This window comes from Vanellus vanellus, assembly GCF_965231255.1.
Source record: "Vanellus vanellus genome assembly, chromosome: Z".
In the NCBI taxonomy this organism is placed as follows: domain Eukaryota; kingdom Metazoa; phylum Chordata; class Aves; order Charadriiformes; family Charadriidae; genus Vanellus; species Vanellus vanellus.
This window is the reverse complement of record NC_138908.1, coordinates 71,818,562-71,826,357: the sequence shown is the minus strand read 5'-3', so window position 1 is coordinate 71,826,357 and position 7,796 is coordinate 71,818,562.

The window sequence follows — 7,796 nt, the reverse complement described above, 5'->3', positions numbered from 1 at the left end:
TAATGGTTTCTCTGATGAGTCTGTCCAGATAAAACAATGGAATCGTGAATCAGAACAGGAGCAGAGGGAAGTTCAGGACCTTTTCTTACTTTTAGTCATCTGTGCCTCTGAATATTGTTAGCAAGATGCGCCAATAGTTAATGGACATTCCTTTGCTAAGCTGGTAGTCTTTGTTTGCTTACTGTGGTTTCCCATAGCCACCAGAGAGCCCACAGTGATTGGAACCCGACAGAAATTTTTACAAACCCAGAAAAACGAGCCACTAATATCAAGATCCAAAGCAGCTGGATGTCAGTGTCCTACTGGAAGGGAAAAGTGCCAACTGTAAGATCTCTAGAGAAATCTTGAGCTTAAGTGTAGCATTTACTCACCATCCAGCCCCAGGAGGCTGGATACAGTCACCTTTGACAGTGGAAGAAATACATTGGGCTGAGATAAATCTCTCTACTCATCTCATGATCTGAAGGAAAGACTCAATGGACCTTATTTAAATTGCAACTAGGTGAAATCAACCATGTTAAGGCTTGTGTAGTGTATAGTAAAGGTGATGTAAAACAAAAATCAGATTCTTTATGCCTTGATGTACAAGATTTTTAGAGCCAAAGATCTAACATTCCGCTGCATAATTTTTACCATTGGACTTCAAAAACTTGTGTAATTTTACAGTTGCTAGCACCCTGTAACACAGGTGGTGTGATTTGTCTGCTTTAGCCAGAAGAGCAAAATAGGCAATAGAGACATGAACTGAGATATTTCATGAAAGGGCTCATTAGCTATTCAAATAGGAAAAACTCAGTCAAACATTTAAATGATATTAAAGACAATGGACCAAACTATTTCTTGCATTCTACTGTACTTGGTGACAGATCTGGCCCCGTTTGAGCCAAGCAGTACAACAGTGAACTACTCTGTCCTAGTATTCTCAAGGGAATAGCTGTCAGCTATTTAGCTCCTTCTTTAAAGGTCAAAGTCCTTGTTGTTAACAGCTGTTTATTGGTTACAACCACAAGTGCAACATTATTTGGGATTTCTGAAACAGGGGGAACAATGTGTATCATTCAGTTAAATCAGTGAAAAAACATAGTTTAAATATGTGTACAAGAATATAGGAAAACAATCAGAAATACAATACAACTGGTGAAAATTGAGAAAGAGAAAATTATTTAAAGTCATTAAAAAAAATAATTCGAAGTCACGATATCAGGTTAAAAAAATCTATTCTTTCCAACTTTCCTTTTTTTGGTAGAAGTTTGTTTAGATATTCTTTATTGTTGCACTTGATTTGAAAGACAAAATAGAAAAATATTGTAGCTTTTTATGGCTATAAGGACAGATTTTATTTCAGACTTTTGCTGTCTGGTACTACATGACAGTCTGTAGGTACCTTCATGTTCTATATTTTCCATAGTGATCAAAGCAATAAAGCCTATCTAAAACTGCGCATGTGCAATCTCAACATATTATGAACTTTATCATCTGAATCCATGTAGAGATCAGCAAGACATGCAAGGGACAGCACGTATAGCAAGTGGCACTCTGCATGTTGTTTCATTCTCACACTGCCTTAATTAGCACTTGGTGATCTAGTCATCAAATAGTATGTCTGTGCAGATTGCATACCATTCAGGAAATGATTCACTGAGTTTTGATATGCTTTCGTATTACTACTTGCAGAAATGACCCTGCATACCCTGTTTTTCCTACATTATTACTGATTAGCCTTTCCCCAAAGCCATAGACAGGATCTTACACAAAATTTAGGTGTTTAGACACTTCAGATAAGTGCTGAAATTCCTAAGATACTAAACACAGCCTCTAACTTGGAGCCAGTACCCCTTGCTAAGTAGTCTTATAGACATACTTCAGCTTTACCCTTCTTCTGTACTGGATTTAACCCAGCCAGTCTACAACCGCCTGGAGGAAAGCAAGAGGAATCACTCATCAGTTGGTGGGGCTGGATCTTGCCTGAGTATTAGATCACCTTGTGTTGCAAATACAAGCATTTTACAGGAAGATGAAGGGACAATAAGAAATGGGAGGGGGGAGCATAAATCAAACCTGGGTTCCCACTTGACTGCAATAGTGAACTTTCCCAAACGATCAGTAACTGAAAAAAAAAAATGTTAGCGGTATCAGCTTGTATGTTGTTTTTACTAAAAATAAGCGTTAGCATGGGATAAAGCCCATGCAGCCTTTTCGTGCCTTGTCACAATTGTCATGTACTAGGGCCTATAAAGGTCTGACCTCTCTTTATAATTCAAAATGTAGTTGATCACTGGAATCCTGTCATCTGCTCAGGTACATGTACAGGAACTGTTTTCAGCTATTTTATTGCACAGGAGCATTCTTACTATATACTCCTCACATATCCCAGAAATACTGGTAAGACTATTTCAGGCTTTTCGCTGGCTCAAGTAGCTGCAGGTGGTTCCAGGTGTCATTTGGCTCAAACGCATTCTACTGAGGCGAGGGCTCTCAGCCTGTTGCTCCAAGATGTGCTGGGTACACCGGAGCACACTTGAAGTCTCATGGAGATGAACCAAGGGCTCCTGAGGCAATAGGAGCCAATGGAGAAACACAGATAAAACATCTCAAAGGAAGGCCAGCTAGAGGGCATCACAAAGGATTTGCAGCCACTCCAGCCAGGAAGTTCAACGAGGACCCATCTTAAGTACCTTTGTGCAAACACATGTAGCATGGGGAACAAACAAGGAGTTAAGAGACGTGCACATCTCCAGGCCTACGATCTCATTGGCATCATGGAGATATGGTGGGATGGCTCCTATGACTGAAGTGTTGGAATGGAAGGATACAGAGTCTTTAGGAATGACAGACAGGGCAGACAAGGAGGGGGTGTCGCTCTCAATGTCAATAAACAGCTGGAGAGCATGGAGCTCCACCTGGGGATGGATGAGGATCTGACTATGAGTTTATGGGTCAGGATTAAAGGGAACACAGGGGCAGGTGGTGTTGCAGTGGGGGTCTGCTACAGACTATCTGACCAGGATGGTGGAGCACATGAGGCCCTCTATAGACAGATAGGAGCAGCATCGCATTCACAGGCTCTGGGCTTCATGGGGGACTTTAACCACCCTTATATCTGTTGGAGGGATAACACAGCAAGGCACAAGCAACCCAGGAGTTTCTTGGAACGTGTTGATGACAACCTCCTTCTCCAAGTGATAAATGAGCCAAAGAGGAGAGGAGCTATGCTGGAACTTGTCCTTACCAACAAGGAGGGACTAGAGGGGAATGTCAAGCTCAAGGGTAGCCTTGGATGCAGTGATCATGAAATGGTAGAGTTCAAGATCCTTAGGGCAGTGAGGAGGCTGTGCAGCAAGCTCACTACCCTGGACTTCAGGAGTGCAGGTTTTGGCTTCTTCAGGGATCTGCTTGATAGGGTTCCATAGGATAAAGTACTGGAGGAGAGACGGGCCCAAGGAAGCTGGTTAGTATTCAAGGATCACCTCCTCTAAGCTTAGGAGTTTGGAGGAGGCAATCCTCCTCCCCACAAAGAAGTCAGACAAGAACACCAGGAGGCCTGCATGGATGAACAAGGAGCTCCTGGACAATCTCAAAAGCAAAAAGGAGGCCTCCAGAGGGTGGAAGCAAGGACAGGTAGCCTAGGAGGAATACAGAGAAACTGTCCGAGCAGCCAGGGACGAGGTTAGGCAAGCTAAAGCCCAGATAGAATTAAATCTGGCCAGGGACATCAAGGGCAACAAGAAAAAAACTTCTGTGTCAGTGATAAAAGGAAGGCTAGGGAAAATGTCGTCTCTCTCTCAAATGAAACAGGAGACTTGGTCACCCAGGATATGGAGGAGGCTGAGGTACTCAATGACTTTTTTGCCTCAGTCTTCACTGACAAGGGCTCTAGCTACACCACCCAAGTTGCAGAAGGCAAAGGCAGGGACTGGGAGGATGAAGAACCACACACTGTAGAAGACCATGTACGAGACCATCTAAGGAACCTGAAGGTACACAAGTCCTTGGAACCTGATGAAAACCATCGATGGGTCCTGAGAGAACTGGTGGATGAAGTTGCTAGGCCACTTTCCATCACATTTGAAAAGTTGTGGCAGTCTGGTGAAGTTCCCACTGACTGCAAAAGGGGAAACATAGCCCTCATTTTCAAAAAGGGAAAAGAGGAAGACCCAGGGAACTACAGGCCAGTCAGTCTCACCTCTGTGCCCGGTGAGATCATGGAGCAGATCCTCCTGGAAACTCTGCTAAGGCACATGGAAAATAAAGAGGTGATCGGTGACAGCCAACATGGCTTCACCACAGGCAAGTCATGCCTGACAAATTTGGTGACCTTCTACAACAGCATTACAGCATTGGTGGATAAGGGCAGAGCAACATCATCTACCTGGACTTATGCAGTGTTTGACACTGTTCTGCATAACATCCTGGTCTCTAAATTAGAGACATGGGTTTGTCAGATGGACCACTCTGTGGATAAGGAACTGGATGGATGGCTGCACTCAGAGGGTTGCAGTCAATGGCTCGATGTCCAAGTGGAAACCAGTGACAAGCTGTGTTCCTCAGGGGTCAGTGCTGGGCCCAGTGATGTTCAACATCTTTGTCCAAAAAATGGATGTTGGGATTCAGTGCAGCCTCAGCAAGTTTGCTGATGACACCAAGCTGTGTGGTGTGGTTGACGTGCTGGAAGGAAGGGATGCCATCCAGAGGGATCTGGACAGGCCTGTGTGGTGGGCCCATGGCAACCTCATGAAGTTCAACCAGGTCAAGTTCAAGGTCCTGCACGTGGGTTGGGGCAAGCCCAAGCGCTAATACAGGCTGAACAGAGAATGGCTTGAGAACAGACCCAAGGAGAAGGACTTGGGGGTGTTGGTGGATGAGACGCTCAACACGACCCGGCAATGTGTGGTTGCAGCCCAGAAAGCCAACCCTATGCTGGGCTGCATCAAAAGACACGTGGCCAGCAAGTAGAGGGAGGTGATTCTCACTCTCTACTCTGCTCTGGTGAGACCCCACCTGGAGTACTGTGTCCAGCTTTGGACTCGTCCATGCAAGAAAGACATGGACCTGTTGGAGTGGGTTCAGAGGAGGGCCACAAAAATGACCAGAGGGCTGGAGCACCTCTCCTACGAGGACAAGCTGAGACAGTTGGGGTTGTTCAGCCTGGAGAAGAGAAGGCTCCGGGGAGACCTTATAGCAGTCTTCCAGTATCTGAAGGGGGACTTTTTGCAAGGGCATGTAGTGATAGGATGAGGGGTAATGGCTTCAAACTGGAAGAGGGGAGATTCAGATTACAAATTAGGAAGAAATTTTTCACTCTGAGGGTGGTGAGACACTGGAACATGTTACCCTGAGAAGCTGTAGATGCCCAATCCCTAGAAATGTTCAAAGCCAGGTTGGATGGGGCTTTGAGCAACCTGGTCTAGTGGACGGTGTCCCTGCCCATGGCAGTGGGCTTGGAACTACATGATCTGTAAAGCCCCTTCCAACCTAAACTGTTCTATGATTCTACCGAGCAGCATTAAATAAATTCTTGGAACTGAACTTTTGTTTTTTGTTTACATGTTTGGTTTTGTATTTCTGTGACTTCTGCCAACTGGCTTTGTTTCTCTCTTTTGTGGTTTGTTCTGTGGTAGCACTGAAGGCTTCTCAGACATGAACTGACTTTCTGACCTTCTACAGAAAACATTTTCAATAAAACAATATCTGGCCCTGATGCTGTTTATTTTTCTGCTGGGGGATATGGGAGGAAGAGTGTTGATGGATAAAATATGCCACAAAGTAAAAAGTTGATGAGTTTACATTAGTCAATGTCAAATAACCTTTAATGTTAGCATTTTTAAAGCTAAGGCCTCATTTTATAACTGAAATTCAAGGCATTTAAAAGCCATGTTTGTGAAAGGTCATAGCTCTGAACGCGTTATGTTTTTCCTTAAAAACGGGGGTGCCCCACATTGGGTGCCAATTAATCTGTCGTGGTTTAGGCTAAAATCGGCTACTGGGGACCTGGGGGACCCCAGATGGGACCGATAGATGCTCCCCTCTACCCCTTTTCAAAGAGAGAGGCAGAGGAGGAAAAAGAGACTTATGAGTTTAGAAGGAACTAAACTACTTTAATGAAATATTAATAATAAAATAAAAAGAAATAATGAAAAATATATACAAAACTGTATCAAGCTCCCAAGATGACAATCACGACACCGGCTGGCACTGGGGCAGTCCCAGGCTGGACTCAGTGATGAACAGGAACTGGATTCCAGATCTGAATTGAAATCAATTTAGGTCAAATCCCCCAGATTTGACCTAAAACATGACAGGATGACATTTCTATTTAAGGAGAGCTGTAGGAAATCATATGGATACAGATAGGTTCAAAGCCTGACACTTGCTTGTCTCCCCTTTGTGGTCTTTCGGTACATATGCCAAGGCTCTGTTGGGAACCGATGGGTCCAGCAGAAGAAGACAGGAAGTTCTGCTCCAGAGAAACTGCCAGATTTCTGTACTCTCTATTCTTCTCCTCCAATTACAAGAACAAAAAAAAATTGCACAACAACATGACTCACAAGCCTACTGATGTTAGGCATGAATTGTGATTCCAATTAGAATTTCTGTGGGAATACTTCTCTTTAGATGATGTCCAGAACGGGCATAATTAACATACCTGAATTCAGAAGTTGGGAACTGAAAAATCTGGCACTGTTACACGATAATGCAGGCTACTGAAGAACAATAGTAGTTGCTTTTCCTGCATTACATACTATCTTTTAACATTAATTTATTACATTTATATTAAAAATTTATACCAGTCAATTAGTGCAGGCTGAAAGCTCCTCGCATTTTCTGCTCAAAGATGATTCTCATGAAAATGTTTGAAATTAAAATTCTAAAGTACTCAAAATTATGTATTACTTTTACTTTCCTTGTTTTGACTATTTTACGATTTAAAATGTTAATTTATTTCATGTCATGCATATTTTAACAGGCTAAATATTATAAGTAGTCCCTACATTGCTTACCAGCCTTTTTTGGCACTGGCTGAACAAACTGGTTTTATCAGTCTTTTAAAAAAGGATTCTTTATATTTCTTTATATATTCTTTATATATTCATTTCCTATGAAATATTTCAGAATTTTTCTCCCATACTAATGAACAGATGGGTTTTAATCTTTTAGCTCATTAGGGCAAAGGGATATTTTAAAATAAAAAGTTTCTCTATGGACCTGAATTTCTGTTTCCCAACTTTTTGTTAAATTAATGACTGTAACATAAGAAATACTGAATGCTCTCTGAATCAGATTTAGGACTGCTACTAGAAAAAAATGTTTAACTTCTTGATGCCTGCACATTAAAAAATTGTATTAATTTGTAATTTGTATTATAGTTTCTGCAATATATTTATCTATTTGCAAACATGTTCAGGGTCTGTGCTTAGGCTGGGCAAGAGAAAGCATTTTATTTTATATCATTGACTTTGTCCAAAGAACTGGGGAAAGGCAGTCAAGGGATGGGAGTTGCCTGTAACCTTCCTCTTCAGTTGATGATCTCTCCATACAAAAATACCCATCCAGTTGTCATTCCTCCAGGTTCAACTCTTTCTTTGGAGGCAGGGTTGGAAAATGATTAAAAAATAATCCAGTTATAGTCAACAATAAATGAATATGGTCTTTGGTATGTAGAAAGTACACAATGTGTGAACGCAAGGAAGGCTGCTGAGCTAAATGCAATGCTAATCCATGAACTGTGAAGGCAAACTGGAGGATGGGTTATCTGGTCAAGGCAGTAGGAGTTAAGAGGGTCCTACTTCTACCCATAT